The sequence below is a fragment of the Narcine bancroftii genome, chromosome 13, assembly GCF_036971445.1.
Source record: "Narcine bancroftii isolate sNarBan1 chromosome 13, sNarBan1.hap1, whole genome shotgun sequence".
NCBI lineage: Eukaryota > Metazoa > Chordata > Chondrichthyes > Torpediniformes > Narcinidae > Narcine > Narcine bancroftii.
Window position 1 is genome coordinate 19,589,609 of NC_091481.1, and position 25,758 is coordinate 19,615,366.

The 25,758-nt window shown below is 39.2% G+C and overlaps 3 long non-coding RNA genes across 7 annotated transcripts in view; 1 reads left to right on the forward strand and 2 right to left on the reverse strand.

Annotated features, from left to right (window-relative positions):
* LOC138748353 (uncharacterized) overlaps positions 1–25,758 on the reverse strand; it is a 101,149-nt gene that overhangs the window by 23,539 nt on the left and 51,852 nt on the right. For both annotated transcript variants that reach the window (XR_011347965.1, XR_011347964.1), the window contains exon 2: positions 12,116–12,235. This is a non-coding gene — a long non-coding RNA (uncharacterized lncRNA). The remainder of the gene's footprint in view (positions 1–12,115; positions 12,236–25,758) is intronic.
* LOC138748350 (uncharacterized) lies at positions 1,090–23,472 on the forward strand. 4 transcript variants are annotated; one of them, XR_011347960.1, is made up of 5 exons: positions 1,099–4,111; positions 9,227–9,347; positions 11,400–12,576; positions 19,532–19,698; positions 21,728–23,472. It is a non-coding gene; the product is annotated as an uncharacterized lncRNA (long non-coding RNA). The 4 variants fall into 4 exon arrangements; XR_011347961.1 differs by lacking the exons at positions 19,532–19,698; positions 21,728–23,472 and having other exon boundaries at positions 1,090–4,111; positions 4,312–9,347; positions 11,400–14,286; XR_011347962.1 differs by lacking the exons at positions 19,532–19,698; positions 21,728–23,472 and having other exon boundaries at positions 1,095–4,111; positions 7,439–9,347; positions 11,400–14,286.
* LOC138748354 (uncharacterized) overlaps positions 23,214–25,758 on the reverse strand; it is a 52,933-nt gene continuing 50,388 nt past the window's right edge. The window contains exon 3 of the long non-coding RNA XR_011347966.1: positions 23,214–24,991. This is a non-coding gene — a long non-coding RNA (uncharacterized lncRNA). The remainder of the gene's footprint in view (positions 24,992–25,758) is intronic.

Here is a 25,758-nt window from a genome sequence, read left to right on the forward strand (position 1 = left end):
ACCAGACAAAGAACATTACCCTATCACAAATATTCCCTTTGTCCCATCCATTCCTCCTGCCACCTTCTCTGCGATTTAAACTCCATTTTTATCTTTCTTGTCTATTTCTGACGAGCTATCTCTGACCTGAAATATTAGCTCTTTTGTTTTCTATAGATGTTACCTGAGCTGCTAAGTGTTTCCAACATTCTGTTTTCAAGCAACCTCACAACTTCTCCGTCTCTCCCACCTTCTGACTAAGACCCTATCTCATCATAGTCCTTCCCAGATTCTCCCCCTCCCCACCTTATCTTTCCTGCTTGACATCATTCCTTCTTACTTTAGTCTCAATAAAGTGTCCCGACCCCAAACGTTGACTGATCATGGACGCTGCCTGACCTGCTGAGTTCTTGCTGTTTGCTCAGGGATCTAGCTTCTGCAGATTTTGTACTTCTCAAAGTTTCTCTGTTCCAGTGCAATAAGAGGACCACTTTTATTTTAAGTGGTGGACACTGCTTGTCAGGCCAGAAATGAATAATCTTTAATTAATCTTGATAAAGTAGTGGTGAGTTGCTTCCTGATTCATTGCAGCCCTGGTGAAGATACTGTCAAATTTCCAAGTTAGCGTGATGTGGGACTTTATTCCTTTGACCATTTAATGTCGTGTTTGGGAATTGCTCTCGGAGTGGCCGAGACAAGGAACGCCAGGGCACATTCTGGATGGAACAGTTTGCAACCACAGTTCATTATGCTGCCCATTGAAATATTAAAGGAACCTATGACATGTTTTAGGGAGTTGTGTTCCAGAAAAAGAAATAGCCAACTAGGCAATGTAGCAGGTTAATTTCTGAAACTGGGGTGTTGTTACATCCCATTTTACACTCTTAAAAGGGTCCATTTTCTATCTTTGTGTCTTTTCGACACCTCAATCTGTTTTATTAAAAACATGCTCATTATGGTACAAAATAGAGAGCATTTTGTTATTGAATGGTTGTCGTTATCTGAACACAGCCTACATCAGACACATATATTTATTCTAATTGTACCACTTATATAAATTGAGGGAATCTTTGTTTCGTCCCCCTCATCAAAGGAAGTGTGCAGGAGAATTTCACAACATGGCAACATTGGGCATCTACTGAAAAAAATGTAGAACTATCCGCCAGCTTTAGCAACAGGCATGTCCACGGTTACACAATAAACACCAAAGCAAATTAGCCAAGAGTTTGATGACATCCCGGTGAATGTTGATGCTAACCAGCTTGTAACATTATGAAATACTTGTAGGAGGGCAAAACTAATATTTACTGACAAGCATGAACAGGCTTCACCATGTCCGATGATTAAAACGTAGCTCTCCGGGAACAGTTACTGCAGAAGAATGTAATCTTGCACAGCAGCACTGAGTCAGAGATCTACTAGACTGGATGTGACTAGAGCTTGTCACATACATTTTGGATCAGTGTCTTTAACCAGCCAAGTTCACTCCAGTTATACATAAGAGACTAATCCGTATCTATTACACTCATGAAGCATTAATCATGGTTTCAAGCATTAATTGTGGAATTATACTAAATTCCATTAATTTTCTTGGACAGGAATAATTTAGCATAACTTAACTTTATTTTTATCAACTCCCCGCAGTACCTATTACCATAACATACTATAAATGATTATTAATCTCTTAAGCAATTTAGTACACTATTTCAGTTCATTCCTGAAGTAAGGAAAGCCAGAAGGTCCTCAATTTCAAAGACAGTGAATTATGAAGCTATTCATCACAGATCATGGAGTATCCTTTTTATACAATTGACTTTGAAATGTTTTCAGCTGCAGTATCTATTGTCGAGTGACAGGCGGGGCTTGTTTTCTTACTTGTTTAAATTCTGCTGATTCATGGGGCCAAGAGCTGTAATTAGTCCCAAGACCAATTACATAAATAACAGATCTAGAGTTATTACAGCCTAAATGTTTTCACTTAAATGTCTGTTTTACCACATTGCATACATAATAAGCTTAAAAGCACAAAAATATTCAGAATATATTAACTCTTCATGTTCTGCATGTTCTTCATGTTCTTATTATCATTCTGGATTTGACAGAATATCTTAATAATTGGACGAGAATGTGGTTAACAAGGTTAGTACATTTGCGGATGACACCAAAATTGGTGAAATGGTGAGATAGGTTGTCTTACCTTTACAACAGGATCGAGGTCAACTGGGGAAGTATGCCAAGGAGTGAGGTGAGCTGATTGAGGTAAGTCAAACTGGAACAGGACTTGTACAGTAAATGGTAAGGCCCTGATGATTGATACAGGGAGATGGTTCCCAGCAAGTGATGACAAATGTAGACAGAGTGGTGAAGGTGCTTGTTTTCAATGGTCAAGTCATCGAGTATAGGAGTTGGGACATCATGATACAACTGTACAAGATGCCGGCTTGGACTATAGTGTGCAGTTCTGGTCATCCACGATGGAAAGGATGTAATAGAACTTAAAAGGGTCACAGTGGATATTCATGAGGATGTTGCCCAGGCTCAAGAGCATGAGATAGAAAAGTTGGATAAGCTGAAGCTTTTTCTCTGAAGCTCAGGAGACTGAGATATGATTTTTATAAAATCATAAGGGGCATAAATAGTGACATTCTTTTTCCCAAGGTAAGAGAATCTAAAAGGTGTGTGTGGTTTAAGAGGGACCGGAGGGGCAACTTTCATGGAGATAGTAGTGAGTATCTGAAATGTGAGGAGCTGCAGATATAGTTAGAAATATTTAGATAGGTAGTGGGCACAGCCCAGTATATCACAGGCAAAACCCTCCCCACCGTTGAGAACATTTTCATGGAGGGCTGCCGTGGAAGAGCAGCAGCATTCATTAAGAATCCACACCACCCAGGACTTGCTCTGTTCTCACTACTACCATCAGAAAAGAGGTATACGTGCCACAAGACTCCCACCACCAGGTTCAGGAACAGTTGCTACCCCTCTACTTTCAGGCTTCCAAACAACAGACTCATTTAAGGACTTATACCTTGCACTTTATTTATTTTTGAATATTTATTTTCTATATTGCACAATCAGTTTACTTTTCTTTCTTTGTTTACATTTCTTTGGTATACATATTCTTTTCTGAGCATAGTTTCTTTGCTCTACCAATAGGTAGAAATTCTGCCTAGCTCACAAGAAAAAAGAATCTCAGGGGTTGTACGTGATGTCATGTATGAATTCTGACAATAAATTTGAACTTTGAGGTACATTGATAGGAAATATTTATTGGGATATGGGATAAACTCAGACAAATATTAATAGCTTATGTGGAACACTCAGCCTTATTCCACGATGCATGACTCTATTGACCTTTTACACAGAGATCCCATTTACCATAATTGGCTGATGAATGACCCGTGTTTAAAGCCAGGTCAGGTCGTTCACACTGAAGCAAGAAAAGTTGAGTCAATGCGATTTTACATAGCAACCAGCATCCCAGAGCAAAAGGAGGCATTACAGTGTTGACATCCTACGTGATGTATAACGTACGTGCCAGGCACTGACCTCATTATGACTTCATTTCTGCCGTTTCAAGTTTGTATCTCCTGCTGGTAAGTCGCATTCAACGCCATCAATGCGTCACAGCCTCTGACCGTCCTGGATCCGGGGAGGCAGTTAAGCCTTTTAGACGGGAGCCAATGCTCTGATACTGCCTACCTTGGCAGGTAATTCATAGGCTGAAACTAACTCTCCATCCCACGTTCATTGTGTTCACACAGGTAAGTGAAGTGGTTAAAAGGCGGGTTAATTCCCATCTTTTAATGGCTGTGTAAAAGGGATCTATGACTCAATTAATCATTTCAATGAGAGAATAAAATGACCTTTCTCATTAGAAGACCGATCGTTGATAATTATCTTCCTGCTACTGATGAAACTTGTATGATAAATGTGCTTTTATGGATTATTCATTAGTATTTCTTTTCAGAGATGCTAAAGTTAAGACTCCATTAAGGACAAGAATTGAGGTTGTCCACATGCATTATTGGAGAGTTTCCTCTTGCACTAAAAGTGAAACTGAAAATCTATCTGCCAAGTGAAGAGAGTTCTTCCAGTGTCCTGGGCAGCATTTACTCCTCATCAAAATGAAGTAGGTAGCATTTTCTGGACGCTTTATGACCTTTGAGTGTGTCATGTTTATGAGTTAAATATTTATTTAACCATAAAACCCATTGATAGCTCAAAAACAATATTTAATGCTCAGAAAGTGAAAATTAAATTTGGGAAATCTTGTGATTTCAGGTTTAAATAACGATAAAATCTTTATTTTTTTTCTCTTGCTCTCCATAGATATGCAGTGCAGAACCAGTCCTTTTGGCCTGTTGAGCTGGCATTGGCTCTCAAAGACACACTTTTCCACTAATTCTGCCAAAACATTCTATATTCCCCACATTCCGATTACTTTTTGCCAGATTCTACCACTTCCCCGCTTTCTTGGGCAATTTGCAATGACCAGTTAACCTACTAACCTGCATATTTTTGGGACATGGAGGAAACTAGAGCACAGGAAGAAACCTCTGCGTCACAGGGGTAATGTACAAATTCTGCACTGACAACACCAGAGGTGATAATTGAACCCGAATTGTTGGCATTCCACACATTTAATTTGTTTTGTGTTCTCTTTCTATCCTTGATTTAATGCCAAATTCTCCCATGCTAACTCACCTCTTTTCTTTTTTTGATATTTTTTTATTTTTCACACTATTTTTCACACTATGAACCATACACACAAACATTTCCCTCTTGAATATACACAGTGGCATTTTCTCCCCTTTTCCCCCTCCCTTCCCTCCCTCTTTCACCCCCCCTCCCCACCCATTCAATGTTCAACATATATGATACATTAAACCCATTAAACAATGTCATCACACAATGAAAGTAAACAAGAAATTTGTGTCATCTACTTTTACTTGAACATTTATATTTGGATCCTTAAATCTTATTGATGAAAGATTTATTTTCACTCTCCCAAGTCAGCAAGGTCCTAGATTCTCTGTGACGTTGTTAGCAGCAGACATATTCAGAAAAATAAAGACAAATTCGCAAAGACTGCGGTAAAAATGTTAATCTCGGCATACTAATTCTGTAACATCTAGCCCATATTTAATAAACATTTTTAAATAAATGATAATGTCTGAATAAATGACCATAAACAAGACATTTCACCAAACTTGTGAAAGGCTTATATTAATGCAATGAAAGTTTCTTAAAGTGCTCCTGATTTATAAAAACCTTTTTAATAATAATGCAGTAAGTCTTGAAACCAAATTTGGGATTTAGAGAATCACATTAACGATTAGTTTTGCTGTTTAAAGTTGGCATTTCAATGAGCTTTGTCATTTACAATGTCTAAACAAGCAACGTGGTTATATTACTGGATCAATTGAGTTCCAGCCCCCAGAGGTCGTTCTGAAGATGTGCAGAATCCTGATCAGTCTGATGCCTCTACACCAAGGTTTCATCAGTGCCTTGATTAGGTAGAAAGGTAAAACTGCAAAACGGTACTTCAAAATCCCTATACAATAGATTCAAGGTGGTAAAATCTAAGCTTAGTGCATGTCCGCAAACATTTATTAACACAAATTGTGATCAACACATTGGAGCAAGTTTCCAAGGAATACTATTGAAACTAGAATATTATAATTACTTTAAAAGCAGTGGTGTATACTTATGGAGGAACGGTAGTACTGGTATCCTAAGAGTAATGTTCCCTCTAATCTTTCGTAGTCAATGTGTGCAAAAATCTTATGTTCTGCAAATTTTTTTTCCTGTGACAAAAGTGTGTGCACACTGAATGCTTGTGCAAATGTAAACTTGAAATTATTTTAAGATCATTTTGGCACTGCCTATCTCTCATGGCCAATAAAACTGTATTAGCATGCTTTAATATAATACGTATGATTAACTACTTGTTTAACCGATTAACTAGTTAACAGAAACAGTTAGCTAAGAGATTATTTTCAATAAGTATAATTAGTAATTACTCCATTATTTTAGATAACTAATCTTTGAGTGGACATTAATTTTCTTTGTGCACTGGTTGCAAAACCTCTGTGTGCATGCACAAGCAAACAGCTTAGAGGGAATGGTGCTTAAGAGGGTTAGAATGTATTACTGTGTACCCTATCTATGTCCTCATTTTGTAAAACCCTTGAGTGTACAAAAATGAGGGGAGATTTGATAGAGGTATTTAAAATTATGAGGGATATAGACAAAGTAAATATAGGTAGGCTTTTTTCACTGAGGGTAGGTGAGATACAAACCAGAGGCCATGGGTTAAGGGTGAAAGGGGAAAAGTTTAGGGGGAATATTAGAGGCACTTCCTCACGCAGAGAGTGGTGGGAGTGTGGAACGAGCTGCCAGGTGAGGTGGTGAATGCTGGTTAAATTTTAAATTAAGAAGACTTTGGACAGGTACGTGGATAGGAGGGGTATGGAGGCCCATGGACTGGTTGCTGGGCTGTGGGATAAGGCAGAATAATAGTTTGACATGGCCTGTTTCTGTGCTGTAATGTTCTATGGTTCTGTGGTTGCAATCATTACTGTTGCAATATGAAATAAGTGCATATAATTAATAATGTAGCAGAAAATGGAACCTCTGAGTCCACAGTCCTGTTGCATAATGCCCACAAGCTCAATGCTCATAGAGTGTGCAGGGATGATATAATCTTCACGCAACAGGTATTAGGACCTACCTTGTGATAATAGTATGCACTGGCACCTCACTCAGCACCCAGAAAGGAGAGTGGTCATTAAATCATCTCTGAAAAGGGTTGCTACACACCACACTCACATGAGCAGAGGAAGAATGATACATTGCACTCCTATTGGCCAAGCAATGGGAACATAATAGTCGTATCTGAATGAATTCAGAGGTTGCTGCAAATGTATTCTTTTACTAGCATTTCTTCATAAAAATCTCTAACAGATCAGTGCTCTGCAGCCATCACTTGATAGGATACCAAGACAGCATGACTGTGCAAAAGAAGTAAGGCTTGATCAGCATGTAGAGCTCGTCGAAAGAACCAAAGACTTGTTGATCCAAACCAAGGCTTTTATTAACAAAAGACAGGAACTATTCACAGGTGGCCGACCAGTCCGGAATGATCCGACCTGGCTAGGGACACAACCCTTTAAGGCCCAGACAATAGGCGTGGCTTAGCTCTCAGCCAATCGCTGTAAGCACAGTCTAGATACAGTAACTATATACACTATGTACATTGGTGATAGATCTGTACTATCACACAGCAGGAACCTAACTTGCAGCTGGGCTTTTGAAAGGGACAATTAATTGCTTGCAGATTTGTTGGAGAGTCAATGGAGGGAGAGCTCTTTGGAGACTGCCATAGAGAAGGGGAGCATAATTTTGTTAACATTGTAGGGGTGAAAAAGAATCATCTTTAGTCTTTGCCCTGCAGGGTCTCCAACATAATCAAGTGCTAAGGGCAAGGCTTACTGGTCATTCACAGAGAAAGCTGGGAGAGGAGGGTTTAAGGGCTCTGACTGGAAGAATCTATCTTCAAAGAGTCTTCTGACAGCAAAATCCTTATCTCAACAAGATGGACAAGCACCTGAGGTCTGGGCCCAATTGATGACTGAACGCCAGTCACCCATCTACAAATTGGAGCTGCTTTAGAATTGGAAATTACTGTTACCCTCAACTGGACTATGTGCCTTTGGACCTTTTCAGACACTGCTGACTATACATGCCTCACAGATAGTAGCATGAGGTAAACTCAAGTTATTTAGACTTTCCTTCTAAATATCAGAGATCATATTATGGAAGCATGTCACGTAATGTGGAAAAATAATCCTGAACGACCAGAAGAGAAGACAAAAAATGTGCTAAACAGGGAATTATTTCCTACTGTAAGCAAACAAGAGCTACAAAAAAACAACAACAAAAGTGATTAAAGTTGTGCTGGTCAGAATAAATATGTTGGAAAGTTTGAAAACAAACTGGGAAAGTAACTTCTCCGACAGAATCTATTTTGATGTCTAATATCTATCATTCTCAATAATATTTCTGCTGTAATTTGTCGTGTTTTGGCTGAGCATATAATGTTTTTTTCAAAAATTTCTCTTAATTTGCACAGTTTATCAATTTTGCCATTATTCAGAAGCTTTGCTTTTTACAGAATATTCAAATCTCAAGACTAGACCTGTATTGCCCTGGGGTATCAATAGAAGTATCCATCAACCAAAAAATCACCTTAATCAGTCCAAATCCATGGGTTTTCATAGGAACAAAACTTATAATATGCATTAAAACAGGAAATATTCTGTGTGTCATTGTTACATTTGCCCGTGCTGCTTTCATGATTGAACTAATCCTAACAACATTCTCCAGGAGCGCAACAGACAGTGTCCTGGCTGGCTGTAGGTCGGTACAGAGGGTGATTAAAACTGTTGAGAAGATCACTGGCATCTCCCTTCCCTCTATCAATGACATGTAGAGGGAACGATGCTTAAAGAGGGCTCAGAGAAGCATCAAGGGCCCTTCCCCTCCAGTCTGCTTGAATTACGACATTTCTCTTGAAATGCATAAGAAGGTATATTTAGTCATAGATCATTCTTGCTTAAAAAAAATCCTCATAAACTCATTTATTCTTGGATATGCTTTTGACAAAATTTTTACCACAAAGAGCAAACTGAATAAACGAATCCAATGTTAAAGAAACAAGAAATGTAAAACATGTTCCATAAGTCAAGCACAGATACTCCCTGATGTGATTTGCTGTCTATTTCCAGTCTTTCCTGTTTTTATTACAGGTTTCCAACATTTTCAGTATTTTTTGCCTTTCAATTAATAACTACAGGTTTTAATTAGGGCCAGAGTCGGCGTCTGAAGAAATCTAATAGAGCGGTTTGGGGGGGGGGGGGGAGGGGAATGAACCTTCACAACATAGCATCTATGGCAGGGGTGGCCAATGCATCAATATAAATAGTGACTAGGAGCTGGCCTTGGTGGCTGCCATGTTGTATTTGCGTGTTATATAATAGAGTGAATGCAGGGTGTGGAAGGAAGACAGGAGTACTGATCATGGGGAAAAAAAAAACAGCTGGGTATTCCTTATATGTCCGGAATAGTTCTCAGTGGGGGAGGGGGGGCACAATAACTCGATTGGGGGGAGGGGTGGTCTGCGAATCTGCCTCCCCCCACCATGATGCCCACACTAACTTAAGCCATATTACTTATGTTAAAGACATCACTATAACCATCAACGATTGACAACACAGGATTGCAGAGATAATCACAAAAGATTTCAGTCTGAAAAAGGTGTGCATAATTGGGAACAACAAGGAAGCCAAAGGAATACACACCAGGTGAGAGGATCAAGGGATCCTGTTCTGAATCTTCCTACCAGTAGAAAAATCATGCTTTAACTGCTTGTTCAGGTTAGGCACAGCCAGTGAAAATAATGAGATTTAAGAAGATGATCCAATCTACTATGTTTTGCGCAGGTCTATTATCTGCTCCTAAGGTCCTATTGTTTCCCTGCTGGTATAAGGTACTCATTTGTAATGGAAAGTCTAGACTAAGTAGTCGGCATTAGAAGAACAGAAAAGATGGAGGAACGCAGCGCCCATAGAAGGTAAAGATATATTACTGACATTTCAGGCCGGAACCCTTCCTAAAAAAGACTGATGTTGTGTTGAAAGGGCTGGAGTAAAGGGAAGAATGGGAGGGACAGGAGTACAGACCAACATGCAAAAGGTGTTAATTGGATATAATAAGAGGACAGGACAAAGGAAAGGTGAGAATTGATTGGAGGAGGAAATGATTTTTTTGGGTCTGTGAAAGGAGACAGAGGGAAAAGGGGAGAGAGACATAGGGAAAGATGGGGGGTGGAGGGTCTAATGGAAACCAGAAAAGTCAATGTTAATGCCATCCAGTTAAAGGATGTCCAGGTAGAATATGAGATTTTGTTCCTCCAGTTTGTGGATGGTCTCAGTCTTGCGGTGTATGAAAACATGGACAGATATGTCAGCAAGGGAATGGAGTGGAGAATTGAAATGGATAGCCATTGGGAAATCCACGCTGTTGCGACAGACAGACCCAAGGAGCTCAATGAAGTGATCTCCCTGTCTGTGTCCAGTCTCTCTGATGTTGAGCCAAAAACAACACCCACTCAATTCTTACTTTTCCTCTCTCCTGTCCTCTTATCATATCCAATTAACATCTTTTGTCTGCTGGTGTGTACTCCTCTCTCCCCCTTCTTTTTCCCCCACCCTTTTAACATGGACACCTGTGTTTTCATACTCCTATCTAGAGGAAGGGCTCAGGCCTGAAATGTCAGTAATGTATCTTTACCTTCTATGGATGCTGAAAAACTGGCTGAGTTCCTCCAGCATTTCTGTTTTTTTTAAATTATAATCACAGCATCTGCAGACTTTTGTAGTTCCTTCGAGTGTGACAGAATTATGTTATTATTAATCTTTAGGTTATATTTTATACATGTAACTTAGTAAAGTTACTGGGTGGGTTTGGACAGGGAAAGACACACATTATATCATTTTAAAGGAGATGCCAAGGGAGGGAGGAGAACTGGTAAGGGGAAGGGAAGGAGGGAGTGGGAAGAAGTGAGCAGATGAGCGGAAACTGGAAAAATCGATGTTATTGCCATCTGGCTGGAGAGTGCCCAGACAGAAATCAGGTGGTGTTGTTCCTCATCTCGGTGGGATAGCACATAAAGCCATGGACAGATATACAAGTATGGGAGTGTGACACAGAACTGAAATGGTAGGCTACTGTGAGGTCTCTGTCACTGCAGTGGATCATTGCTCAACGAAGCAATCTCCAAATCTGCACCCAGCCACTCCAATGTAGAGAAGGCCACAAAAGGAGCACCGGATGGAATAAATCAGTCCATCAGATACACAAGTGAGGCGTTGCTTCACTTGAAAGGCCAGTTTGGAAACCCGAACCTGATGAAGGAGGAAGTGTGTGCACAAGTTGTCCATTTTCATCAAGGTTGATGGGTTCATCTTCATACTTACTGTTTACTATTTACCTACATGCTAATGTCTTCAGCTTTTATGACTTTCCCCAGCCTCTGATCATCTTCCTTGAATATTTAAAGCCTCTCTCCATTAAACATTTGCCTGGCCCTGTTCCCCATGATGATCTGCTGAATTACACTGGGCAACAATTTTTTTTCAAAAGGTTTGCTTCCTGAAAAAGAATTGTAGATTATGATAGACAATGTCAAGCTGAACCCAAAAGATAATTTCAGGTTTACTGCATCACATAGGAAGGTGGAGAAACATTAAATTAACTTTTATTGAATTTAGCATAATCGCATAATGATGCTGACACATTGTGTTAGTTTAACTGTCCTAAAAATGTTTGGCCACTGATTTTTCATTTGTACTCAGCATCTGAAGCCTCTCGGGTCAGTGTCCAAAAATGGTTGGCCAGAATTGATGGATTGCCATTGCCATGATACCACTTTTCCATGGTCACAATGTCCTGGAAACCTTTCACCATGTTCATCACGGACTACACCAAGATCCGCTGGGAAGAAGTTCAAGTACAATTGCAGAAAATAAATTTTCAATGACATGTTGCCGTCCATGTTTTGTATGCTTGAAGCATATTAAAAATATTACAGGAAATCACAAAAACAGTTTATATCTGAAAGATGGTATGTGATAGGAAAATATTAAGGTGATTTTTGTGATCAACAGCCCAAAATCCATAAATACACCCAAATGAGTTCAAGAAGCAAAATCTTTGTTTTCCAATGTAACCATTGAAGCTGCACAATTTGGGTTTTTTTTTAACATACCTAACATATAATAGCACTTGGAATACAATGGATGCATACTGGATCAATCATAAATATATTATTACATTTTTCATTTGTTCATAAAATATTTGTAAGCCATCTTTTGTTGCTAAGAAGAAATCAAAATCATCTATGCATTGTAATCAGATTGGATGCAGGAAATGCCCTTCTTGAATGGTGAATCATTTGTTTAATTTCCTGTCATTGTTCTACAAATGGCCTGATTCACTTGGGGACTTATTTTCCCTGACTTAATCCACTATCTAACTGCACTAGGCATGCTTTCCCCACATGAATATTTACCTGCGAGAGAGATTTTGGGAGCACTCTTGCAAGAGCTTAGGTCTGGAGGCATTTGGAGAGAAATAGTGAGGCCTGAATGGTGGATAGACCTTGGGTGGAGTAATCCTGAGGTAGAAGAGCCTGAGAAATTATTGAAAGAGGATACATCTTAGGATGAAGCTTTATTATTTCCTATCAAAGTTATTCAACAATGTTAACATTTTCAAACGTCTCTGTTACTTTAAACTTTTAATGTTGATAAAAAATTGAAAAACAAGTTATTTGAAACATGAAAGCAAAATGATTTTATTATTGAATAATTTCCCTCTTCACAATGAAATGAATCAATTCTTTGACCCTCTACCAGCTGTGATTGATTTAGGTTCAGAGAAACGAGTCCTCAACTGGATGCTGGAGAATCTGAGTCGGCAAGAGATCCCCCATTTGTCTCTATGTGGATCACAGCCTGTCACCTCGGGAAAGTATGGACACAAAGCAGCTCTGCCCAAGTCTGGGAGTGACAAATGCATGAACACTAGTAGTTTCCTTTGCAGTGCCTAATTGCTGGAGGCTTGACTTGGACTACTGAATCCAATCATGATCTGAGCACTTGATATTGGTGGTTCCCCTCACCCTGATAGGTTATTATCCAATATTATCCAATGCTTTGGTACAAACCATGGTGAATTTTTGCCATATTTTATCATTGCTTCACAATATCTCAAGACTGCCCCTGGCATATATATCCACCCAGATAGCTTTTGAATTTCAAATGATTTTATTTCTGGCACAGTATAATTTTTTAAATAACCCAGCAACCAAAGTAATGAGAGAGAACAAGATGCAGCCGAGGTGCAAACATGCACCAACATCAAATATACATTCACGAAGAGTCCTTATTTTGAAATGTTAAGCAGAAGTGAGGTTGTATGTTTAAAGTCTTATTTACAATTTCTCCAGAGAAAACCGAGAAATCTTCACAAATTCATAATGTTGTCAAATATTGTACTCTGAGGAATTCTTCCTTCTTTTTACTTGAAATTCTAGAATAACAATTTATGGCATTAGACCTTTATCTGCACAAAACCTTGCAGTTTATTGACAAAAACAGTGATTATGTGGTCACCTGGGTAACCGAATGCCTAAATTGGTTTACCTCTCTGCAAACTAAAACTACTAAATATTTTAAAATGAGAGGTTGAATTTCTTTTTCAAAAACGGTCACAGAGTATGAAGGTTATATTGCACAGAACGGGTGGCAAGGTTAACGCAATTCTGTTACAGTGAATCAACCGCCGTCTCTAAGGAGACACTCTCTCCGTGTCTGCCTTGGTCTTCCTCCAGATGCTCCAGTTTCCACCCACCCTTCAAAGCATGTAATGGTTGTAGATTAATTGGGTGTCATTGGGCAGCATGGGCTTGTGGGCCAAAAGGGCCTGTTACCGTGCTGTAAGTCCAAATATTTTTAAAAATTGAGAATAGATTCCTGAATTGTGCTCCAATTTATGATTCAAAACACAATGAAGAGTAGCAGTGATGCTATAACTTTTTAAATGCTCCACTATGGCATTAGATTTGTGGCTGTTGACTCTCCTTCATTGCTCGAGCCAAAGCTAGTTGGTCAGTGAGTGGGGTTGAGTGATAGGAATCAAAGGTTAATGGTTATTGAGTGGAAGGGTAACATGATGATGTGGCAGGAACAAAATGTATTCCTAATATCACTCAGAGCAACAATGTGAAAATCACCATTGTATGTAGCAGGAAGAAAACAAGAGTGGCAATGTGTAACATTTGCCATGGCTTATTCACCTTTACGATGTGTGCCTCCAGCATTATGTTGCAAAACCAAGCATCTCCTCAGATGCCACTACACGCTGTCAAATGTATTATTGTCTCTAACGAAAGGTATTATTCGATGTCTGATTCAAATAATTGTGTCGATGAAAACGAATACAAAGACTGCCATCTTGTTAATCGAGCACAAACTACCATTCCAAGATTCCAGTCATGCAAGGACTTGCCTTTAGCAACTAAATCTAAATAAAGTCAAGAGAAAAATGCAAACCTAAACGTTCTTGAACCAATGCACATTATGTCAGATGATTCTAGTGCTGCGGGGAAACAGTGTTTGTAAAAATGTACGCAAAATGTATACAAATAACCTTGGATAAATTCTGGACTGCCCACTTCAATCACGTGAATTGTTTGATTACAAATTTAAAACTGTGGAGCACAGGGGCAAATAAAGAAAAAAAGTGTCTTTCTCCCAAACATTATGGAGGGCACTGTATATCAATTATAAGTAATTCTTTGGAAGAATGTGTGAACCGCAAAGTCATCTGAGTTTTGTTTATGCTTGACTGGACATCTTAAAGTAGTTGCAAGCACTGAGAAAGAGTGAGATGGTTGAGTTTTCCAAAACAAATACAGAAACAACCCAACAGTGACTTGGAGCTCATGGTGATGCAAATGCTCAAGGGCCCTTCCAGAATTCAACTAAAAATACAACACAAATTTGATCAGCTGACTCAGTCGTTGCCTTCAGAAATGGCATCTCCACGAAACACAGTGTTTGGATAATAAATGCATGAAAACACCTGCCCTTAGTGCCCCGAATGTCACTAACTTATTTTTCTGCATTCAAAGTGGAAATGTTGCATTAAGTACACAGAGTATACAGACATCACTAATGCATAATTAGTGTCTTTTGCAAAGGTTATCCACAATAATGAACAGTCCACATCCTGAATGCATACAATCCATGTTCTAAGCTCAAGTTTAGCTTCAGCTATCAAGTTAACTCTAAAATGAAATATTTCAATGTGTTAGAAACTGTGCTATGCCATTGAATTTCTAGGCTGAGATGTTCTGGTAACAGCTGAACAGGTGAGGGTAGAAGAAGTTCACAGCAACAGTACAGTTACTTTGTCAAGCACAGCTGTTTCCTCATTCCAGATACAAAGTGTGTTTAAAAATAAATGAGATTTTAGGCATTTAACATCCTGGTTAAATGAATGTCCAACACTTTTCAAATGCGAGTTCAAAGGTTTTTTTTCCCCCTGAACTGTAATGAAATAACTCTTGCAAGCTAGATAGGAGGCTGTTAATTTCTAAAGTGCATCAGGGACACTTTTTTGATGAAGTGAAATATTGTGACTGGTTCAAATGAAACTTTTACTTCCACTTTTCTCTGATATTTTATAATGAGTAGTATTCTCAGCCAAACAACATTGACGTTGTAAAAATGCGCCCACTTAGAGATGAGTGGTTACAATCTTGCAGTAGCCAAAAAAAGGGTCTCTTCTTCCTGGCTCTATTGGAATGTTCAATATCAAATCAAGTTGCCTCTTCAATGGGAATAACCTTTTTCTTTTGAGCAGCCCATTTGCGACTCCATTTGATACCCTGTAATTTCCTGCCAAGAATCTACCAAAAAATATTTGAGCCAGTCATTCATAACAGCCTTTGTTTCATCTTGCACCATGAAGCTGTCTTTTATCCATTTGCTATCTGTGAAAGAATCACTTTAAGTACAAGTTTCTAGCCTCAGGTTCTTAGGTTTATTCTTCTATTTACTTAGTTATTTGCATTATTTAAAGAACAGCTATCAAACCATTACAGCTAATACATTTTTTAAATCAAAACTTCCCCTTGCCAAGCTCAGTTTTGTAAACACCTTGGATCTATCTCAGAGAATGCTGAAGTTGACAGTGCATTCAAAGATTTAGAAGTAGTTTGTTTTAAAACATGCTACAGTATCTCTCTTTGGCTTGGCTTCGCGGTCGAAGATTTATGGAGGGGTAATGTCCACGTCAGCTGCAGGCTCGTTTGTGGCTGACAAGTCCGATGCGGGACAGGCAGACACGGTTGCAGTGGTTGCAAGGGAAAATTGGTGGGTTGGGATTGGGTGTTGGGTTTTTCCTCCTTTGTCTTTTGTCAGTGAGGTGGGCTCTGCAGTCTTCTTCAAAGGAGGTTGCTGCCCGCAGAACTGTGAGGTGCCAAGATGCACGGTTTGAGGCGATATCAGCCCACTGGCGGTGGTCAATGTGGCAGGCACCAAGAGATTTCTTTAGGCAGTCCTTGTACCTCTTCTTTGGTGCACTTCTGTCTCAGTGGCCAGTGGAGAGCTTGCCATATAACACGATCTTGGGAAGGCGATGGTCCTCCATCCTGGAGACAAGACCTACCCAGTGCAGTTGGATCTTCAGCAGCGTGGATTCGATGCTGTTGGCCTCTGCCATCTCGAGTACTTCGATGTTGGTGATGAAGTCGCTCCAATGAATGTTGAGGATGGTGCGGAGACAACGCTGGTGGAAGCGTTCTAGGAGCCGTAGGAGATGCCGGTAGAGGTTCCATGATTCGGAGCCAACAGGAGTATGGGTATGACAACGGCTCTGTATACGCTAATCTTTGTGATGTTTTTCAGTTGGTTGTTTTTCCAGACTCTGTGTAGTCTTCCAAAGGTGCTATTTGCCTTGGCGAGTCTGTTGTCTATCTTGTTGTCAATCCTTGCATCTGATGAAATGGTGGAGCCGAGATAGGTAAACTGGTTGACCGTTTTGAGTTTTGTGTGCCCGTTGGAGATGTGGGGGGCTGGTAGTCATGGTGGGGAGCTGGCTGATGGAGGACCTCAGTTTTCTTCAGGCTGACTTCCAGGCCAAACATTTTGGCAGTTTCCGCAAAACAGGACGTCAAGCGCTGAAGAGCTGGCTCTGAATGAGCAACTAAAGCAGCGTCGTCTGCAAAGAGTAGTTCACGGACGAGTTGTTCTTGTGTCTTGGTGTGAGCTTGCAGGTGCCTCAGATTGAAGAGACTGCCATCCGTGCGGTACCGGATGTAAACAGCGTCTTCATTGTTGAGGTCTTTCATGGCTTGGTTCAGCATCATGCTGAAGAAGATTGAAAAGAGGGTTGGTGCGAGAACGCAGCCTTGCTTCACACCATTGCTAATGGAGAAGGGTTCAGAGAGCTCATTGCTGTATCTGACCCGACCTTGTTGGTTTTCGTGCAGTTGGATAACCATGTTGAGGAACTTTGGGGGGCATCCGAGGCACTCTAGTATTTGCTAAAGCCCTTTCCTACTCACGGTGTCGAAGGCTTTGATGAGGTCAACAAAGGTGATGTAGAGTCTTTTGTTTTGTCCTCTGCATTTTTCTTGGAGTTGTCTGAGGGAAAAGACCATGTCAGTAGTTCCTCTGTTTGTGTGAAAGCCGCACTGTGATTCTGGGAGAACATTTTCAGCGACACTGGGTATTATTCTATTTAGGAGAATCCTAGCGAAGATTTTGCGTGCAATGGAGAGCAGCATGATTCCCCTGTAGTTTGAGCCTTTGTTTTTCTACAGGGTGATGATGATAGCATCATGAAGGTTCTGAGGCAGCTTTCTTTGGTCCCAGCGGAGCTTGAAAAACTCATGCAGTTTGGCATGCAGAGTTTTGCCGCCAGCCTTCCAAACCTCTAGGAGGATTCCATCCATACCTGCTGCTTTGCCACTTTTCAGTTGTTCAATTGCCTTATATGTCTCTTCCCAGGTGAGGACCTCATCCAGCTCTAGCCTTAAGGGCTGTTGTGGAAGCTGGAGCAGGGTGGATTCTTGGACTGAGTGGTTGGCACTGAAAAGAGATTGGAAGTGTTCTGACCTTCGGTTGAGAATGGAGATCTTGTCGCTGAGGAGGACTTTGCCGTCTGAGCTGCGCAGCTGGTTTTGGACTTGGGGTGAGGGGCCGTACAGTATAGGAGAGATGTAATTGAACAGGAGGTGTTGCAGAGGGGATTTATGCATTCCTGTCAAGAGTTAAAAAAGCTGCTGAAAAGCATGATTAAAAAACTGGGAGTATAAAAACTATATTTATCTCTATTCCCAGTAAGATGCATTTGCACTTTCTCATATCCTACTGTTACACGACTCACTGCACTAATTTATTTCTGTTTATTTCTTATAATTGTACTACTGTAGTGTGAATTGTGGAGGGTGTTACGAGCCCAAAGGACCCCAAAACCCAGCAGCAATAGACATTCACTAAGACAAGAAGTTACTTAAACAAAAGTTGTTTTTAATTATCTTTAAACATGAAAACAGAATCAAACTTTAACTTATCTCTATACTTAACTAACCCAAATTAACCCCCTTCTAATTCTAAGCGCACATGTATGTGATGCGTGTATAAAATTAATTGTAAAAGTTCTTTGGTTCACAATTGAATCTCACTCTCCTTCTTCAAAGTTCACTGGCTGTAGGCAATTCTTATACTGTACACAGAATTTAACATGTATAAAATTCACCAGGCTTTGGTGCTCGAAAGGTAAATGTTTACAGCTCAGGAAGGTTCTTGTAGGGTTTGCAGAGAGAGATTTGTTGTTCCAGGATTTCCACAACTGAGGTACCACCATTAGTCACCTCATTGTCTCACTGATGAAACTTCCCCCATCAGGGTTCTCCAGATTATAACCTCTTTCTTTCAGGCTACTACAGAATTCCTTTCTGTTCCCCTTATTCCAAGAGAAACATCAGACAGGTAGTACTTCTAGCCATCTGCCTCTCTGAAGCTTTTCTGTTTCCAACCAGCTTCTCCTGGCTTGCACCATCCAGCTGCTTTCAGTGTCACACACACTAGCTGAGAGAGCTTCTTGAACTTGTCTTGTCTCTCTTTCTCTCTCTCTCTCCAACTGCCAGAAAGCCATGTGATTCTCTCACTTGCAAAAAAACTCCATCTTCTTCAGCAAATCACATGAGTTATCTTTCTGCTCCCATCTGTTGTATTAGATAAACAAACTCCAGGATTGACCTTTCTGTGAGCACACTGTAGGTACTTTTAAATAGCCAGTTTGTCTCCTCCAAACAATGGTCTATTCATTTCATGATGCCATTTCAATTAGCACCTACTTGTGAAATATACATGGCATTCTCCATAGATCCTGCAATGTAACTGAATATGAATTCTTCACTATTTCATATAAGATCTGTTTTAAAATGTATGTATATAATCTACTTTAATTTTACCAAAGTCTCCCAAATATATCCATTACAAGGGTCATGTGATCTCTCTGTTTGGAACCTGGTGGGAGCATGTATTGTGGAGAGTCATGTGACTCTCCATCTGGAACCTAGTATGAATGTGGATTATGGAGGGTCACATGATGTCTCTATCTGGAACCTAATTGGAAATTAATCAAGGTTGGACTCTGCCCACCCATTAGTGCATACTTGACTATTGACCCTTTTAATCACTTCGTGATTACCTGGGCTGGAATCTCCACCTTCTCTAATGTGACTGTGTTGTACAGTGTTTGTATGAGTGTAAGCAGTTGTTAGTATCAGTAGTGTTAAGTCTGATGTGACTGATCATACTTTGTTTTGTGACTGAGAATATTAGTGTGTATTATCTCCATTGCGATTCCCTCTTACATGTGTTTTAACAAAGATTTTTCTTGTTTTCAGCCTGTGTCCAGACTCATTGCTCTTTGAACCCACTGAGCTTTTCCCTTCCCATACAGCAACTACTTTGGGGTATGACTTGAATTGACTGGACAACACACTAAACGAAGCTTCGTACTGTGGTTTGGTGCACGTGGCAAATCCACAATTCTATTCGAGATGGGAGGAATGTGAGTATTTTGACTAGAGCAGAGATGATGGCATGAATGCCTCCTATGTTCTCAAATTCTACACTGAGCAGAACTATGGAAGTCCAATATCTTATTGTCTTGTGAAATAAGTTAAGGAATTCCACTTTCTGACGTAAAATTTTACACAACTATTTGCCAAAGTATGGAATGTGTTAAATGGTCATAACTTTGAATGGGCTTTGATTATTTTAAAATTTAGTCCAGGCTGCCAAATTGGACTGAAAATTTAACTGCCGCCACTGATCCATCGCTGACTGATTGGTCAATATTTTCATGCAATGTTACATTCAGGCTGCCTCTTCAGTAGTATGATAGAAGTGGAACGATGAGCTGAATGCCTGGAGATCTATGGCAGCTGCTTACTAATGTATGCATCTGAGAAAGAAATCGCTTTATTTTTGGCTGTTGTGATTGCGGTGCTGAAGCATCATGGATTGCAATATCAAGCCAAGCAAATTGATTTTTTTTTCCGTCGTCCTTTCACAATATTAATTCTTCCAACATCCGTAGTCCGTTCTCACTCAGTTTCTCACAGCCTATTGAATAGGGAATTTGGACAGTTGTGAACCTTGTAGGTAGAAAGAACAAACTGGCAAGCTGAATTAGTATTAATTAATATCTGCATCGAAATACTTGACATTTGTATGAGATTACTTGGCAATGCTAACAAAGGCAATAACCTATTTATTCTACACAGCTGAATACTGTACTACAATTAAAGAGGTCAAAATTAATTCAATAGTGTCTTCGTATTCCAACACAATAACACATTTTGTTCTATTTTCAATTAAAATTAATATCTAACTTTGAAACCAAAGAATATCCTGAATTAGTACAAATCCTTTTTTTTACAATTGTTACATTGGAATTCGCATGTTTGAATTTTCCAGTGTCTGCTTAAAAAAATATTATCAGGTGACAAGAAGTAGAATATGTAACTCAATGTGCTATCCTGTACTTTCAAATGGAAATGACAGATCTGAAGAAAACAATTGTTTCTTTTCTAATCCTGTTGTTTAGGAAATGGACAAGATGGGTTTGGCTGAGGTGATATCAATTAATACTAATTCATCTTGCCAGTTTGTTCTTTCTACCTACAGGGTTCACAACTGTCCAAATTCCCTATTCAATAGGCTGTGAGGTCTGGAGTGATAGATGCACAGGTTAAGTTACCTGGAGCAGATTGACTGCTATAGCATGACTTGAGACGAGACAGATTGGCGAGGAAAGTTGGTTTTAAACTTCAGGAGATTTCCAGGAGGAAGTTGTGGTTTGCTTAAGAGTAGATAAGGCAAAGATTTTAATTAACAGTCAGACAACATGAAGAGAATAGAAGAGCTTTGGTTATTAGAATCTCCCTCCTTCTCCTGCTACACCATTAATCATAGTTGAGACCACTTTCCACAAACTTTCTTTGCCCATCATTGGCGATTATTACATACTTTCTGCCACATAATTCTTTCACCGTGATTTTCTCCTCTAACTTTAATTTTACACTCAATCAGGCTTGATATTGGCCTCACAATTTTGAAAAAAACCTTCCAGATGTGGCTATAAAGAAGATTCTAGGAATCGCTTTACATTGTAGTACACAATTTGGTACAATATTAGTACACAAAATCTCCCTACCTAGAGCATCTACAGGGAACGCTGCAATCAGAGAGCAGCAGCAATCATCAAGGATTCACAACACCCAGCACAAGCTCTGTTTTCACTGCTACCATCAGGAAAGAGGTAGAGGTAACACAAAGGTTCAGGAACAGCTACTACTCCTCGACCATCAGACTCCTCAACAGCAAACTCAATCGGAGACTCATTTAAGTATTCTTACCTATGCACTTCATTGATTTTTTTTCTCTCTGTGTTGCACAGTCAGTTTGTTTGCATTTTTTATTTGTTTAGATGTGTATGTATCTTCTTGTTCAACTAATAAGTGGTAATTCTGAAAAATAATCTCGTTTGTATGTACTCTGACAATAAACTGAACTTTGAACTATTTCCACTTTAGCTGTCTCTTTGAAAAGCAGACAGATTCATGGTGACCATTCCTACATGGAACCCTTGCCTGGGTTTATGAAATCCTTGTGGAAGGGCTTAAATTTCCATGCAAGAGAGGAAAATCATTCGTATGAAGAAACAATTCTTTGAAAACAACTCTACAAGAAATTCATAAGTTTGGGAAGTCTAATTCTTCATACTTACTCCATAATCAGTTTTGAACAGCAGTAAAGACAGAATTTCAACACAAAAGCTTTCTGAGACTGAACTTTAAAATAATCTCTTCAGAATTAAGCTTAACCGCTAATGGTTTAGGTTTCCCACGCACACACACGCACACACACGCACACACACGCACACACACGCACACGCACGCACAAGCACACACACGCACACGCACGCACACACACGCACACACACACATGTGCAATGTGGGGTTAAGTCAGAGATAAGTAAGAAGTGTTATGTTATTAATAAAAATTATTGTTTTGAAGATACCTTGGTGAATTTCTATTGCTGCTGGTCTATTACATATCAATTGTGAAATGTGATTTTTTTTTTGTACACCATCAACAAGGAACAATTTCTATTGTAGCAGGATTGCAAGCTCATTCCTAATGATTGGATTTCTGGCTTTACTGCAATTACTAAAGAAGAAAGGACATTATCATTGTTAGGCTAACAGTAAGTTCCATTCACACTCATGGAGAATGAACAGTAATAGTGAAATACAACCACATCTGAGCGTTTAACAGGTGTGGAGTCTTGCATGGTCTTCAAAAAAAAATCTAGTGCTTAATTTATATTTATTCAAAGGTAATCAAAATCAGAAAATGACAGCACCAGCAAAATAGTTCACCTCTTTTTCTCACTTTGTCACGCAATTGTCACTCAGTTATACAAGCACAACAAAGTGATGGATGCCGCTGCACAGATGACATAACCTTGAAAAAAATTGTATCAGCTGTTTCAAAGAAGTGACATGCATATTTGCATAAGAGGTCAGTTAATGAAATGTGAATGAGATTAATGATTTGTTCATAAATCAATTGTATTTAAAAAATCCCGAGTAAGCACCCTACAGATGCTGCAGAAAATCAACTGATGAGCCTTCAGAGAGTTGAGATCTTTTGTTTATTAAATAGGACTGAGCCCCTTTTTCCATGAATGTTAGTGGATCGTGTGACTTAAAGCCCGAGCTTAAGTCGGAATCATTGATATCAAAGACAGGTACAGTTGAGACTCCAGCTGCCATCTGACTTTCCCCGCCTACAACTATCTGCCTATGCTGGACAATGCGTAGACCCAGGGTGATCAACCGAGGCTGAAAATCACTGTTGCCTTTGTCCCTTTCTGAGAAATTAACTGATCGGCACAATGTTTCCCTCCAGAAACCCAGTCTGTGTTGAAATCAACCACTAAGATGTTTGATATGGTTTATTTAGTAAGTGCATCATGCATTTGTAATAAATTGTCCAGCCACTCCATTGAAGTGCTTGATTTAAGGTATAAATTTATTCTAGCAGCTGTTCTGTACAATAAAACATGCGATTTTACCATTAAACAACACATTATTAATTCCGTTTGACATATGTAGATGGAGTATTGCACTTTATCTGATTGTTGCTTGTTTGCTTTGTCAATTTAACCAATTGAAGATGTTAATGGGGCAACATTTCAGTGGGGTTGAATTAACCTATTTTACATGTGAGATGAATCATACAATTACTTGAATTGAAACAGTATGGATTAATATTTGCCTTGCTTTTTTTGAAATTAAATTATTTTACCTATTTGAACATAGTTGTCAATATGACTAAGGTGGGTTAAAAAAAACCATGGTAATTTGGTTAATTTTTAGTTAGCGTTGTGTAAAATGGGAACTGTTCTATTTCTCTTTGCTTGTTTTGAACGAGCTTTTCCTGAACATATTCAGGAGAGAAAAATTATCGGCAGGATTTACATGGATTAGTTTTGTTGATTGAATTGGCAACTCACAATTTTTTGAAATTCAGATTGAACAAGAAACGGGTGAAAAGCAGCTTGCAAGTTGATTGTCGAGTAAAATATTGATAGTTGTGTTTGCCCTCTATACTGTTACCTTTTTGACCCATCTGCCTGAGGAATTGTGGTAGCTCACCTGTGCCTTAATTTACTTTTGGAGTCCTTGCTACTTGGCCCTCAACCAGTCTCCCAAGATTTATAAAGCTGCAAAGAACCAAAAGCAATAAATATTTTCCTACCACTCTTATCTGTAAACTATACCATGTGCCTCTCAAGAAAAGATAAAGCTCAAGGTTCCATTATAGTCCCATAATACTACATTTAGAATGTAACATACCATTAAATCTTTAAACTTGTCTACTGTAAGGAAGACAGAGAATCCACACAGCAAATACCATATTGATGATACTTCCGTTATGATGTACTGCACGCTCACTAAAGGTGTGGAAGCACTTTCTCTTCAAGTAAACTCTTAACTTGGGCAAAACACAGTGGATCTTTGTTATCGCAAACAATGAACTGCTAGAGAAACACTGCGAATCAAGCAGAAAGCCATCCATTGGTAGAAATGGTCAGTCAATGTTCCTCCAGCAGTTCATTGTTTCCTCGAGATTTGTGTTTGTCTCTGGGTCTTTAGCGTGTGTGAGACAACTAGGAGAAAATGGATATGCCAGGTATAACCGCAATGCATTTTAGATTATTTTATAATCATTAAAACTGACTTTGGTAATTGCATAGTAGGAGTGAATTGTTGGATGTGGTCATCGATTTATAGGCAAATCCCCAATGTGTTGCATTCTACAAGTTTTGCATTGCTATTAATTGGTGAATACTTATTAATATCAACATTATACACAATTCGTCGTAAGAAATTAAAATGGCAAATGATGGAAATATATATAATAGTGGGATGTGAATGGGAAGGGAAGGGTAAGGTTGAGGATCACTGCTCTAGACCCAATTGTTACTGAAGTAATTTACTTGAGAAAAGTTGTCATTGGTCCATTCTTTTGGAGTTATGAAACTGTGCACTTAATGAGTCAATGAGGGACGATTGAAACAATGGTTTTCAAATTTTTTTTTCCACCCACATATCACGTGATGGAAATATATATAATAGTTCTGACAGCGATCTAGCAGTTAGACTGCTTATCAGCTGAACTATTTCCTTGTCCTCTCCTTCCAGACAGTGAGACTTGCCATTGTTCAAATTTTCATCCCATTTTCACAGTTTTCTTTATATATATTTTCAGTTTTTGAATATTGGAACCTGTTGTAAAAAGAAAAAGAGTATATTTGCATTTAACAGATGATTTTCCATGACCTTGGATAAATGATGTAACCTGTTTTCAGTTGCGCTTTTGAAAGGTTAAAAGTAGACTCCTCTCTTTTTTCTAAACACTGCTATGGGATCTTTACAAGACAGGGAAATTGGCTTATCTGCTTAACAATTCATCGAAAAGATAATGACTCCCATTGTATGGTGTTCTCACAGGCATACATGGAATCAAGAGTTTGGATTAAGGTCTTAAATCTCTGAAAGGAGGCTTGAACCTTTTAATATATGGCTCAGGAAGAGACCAGCACTGGGTCATGCCAGGAAGTACATCTGGCATTTAAAAATAAGATTCAGATGTTTATAAATCTCAAATCAAAACCCATTTCCAGGAAGATTTGGCAGTGGCTTCAGCTTACCGAGAAATAGCAGCAGGTCCTAGTTGAACCTCTGCCATATGCCCTCATGGGTGTAAAGGAGATAACATAAGAAAGAGCAGCAAGTGTAGGCCACTTGGCCCATTGAACCTGATCTGCCATTCAATGGCTGATCTGACGATAGGCTCATCTCAACCTACCTATCTTTTCACCATATCCCTTAATTCCCCAACTTTGTAAAAATCTATCCAACCTTGTCTTAAATATATTCACTGAGGTTGCCTCCACTGCTTCAATGGGCAGCAAATTCCATAGATTCTCCACCCTCTCGGAAAGGCAGTTCCTCCTCATATCCATCCTAAATCTATCTTGAGGCTATGTCCC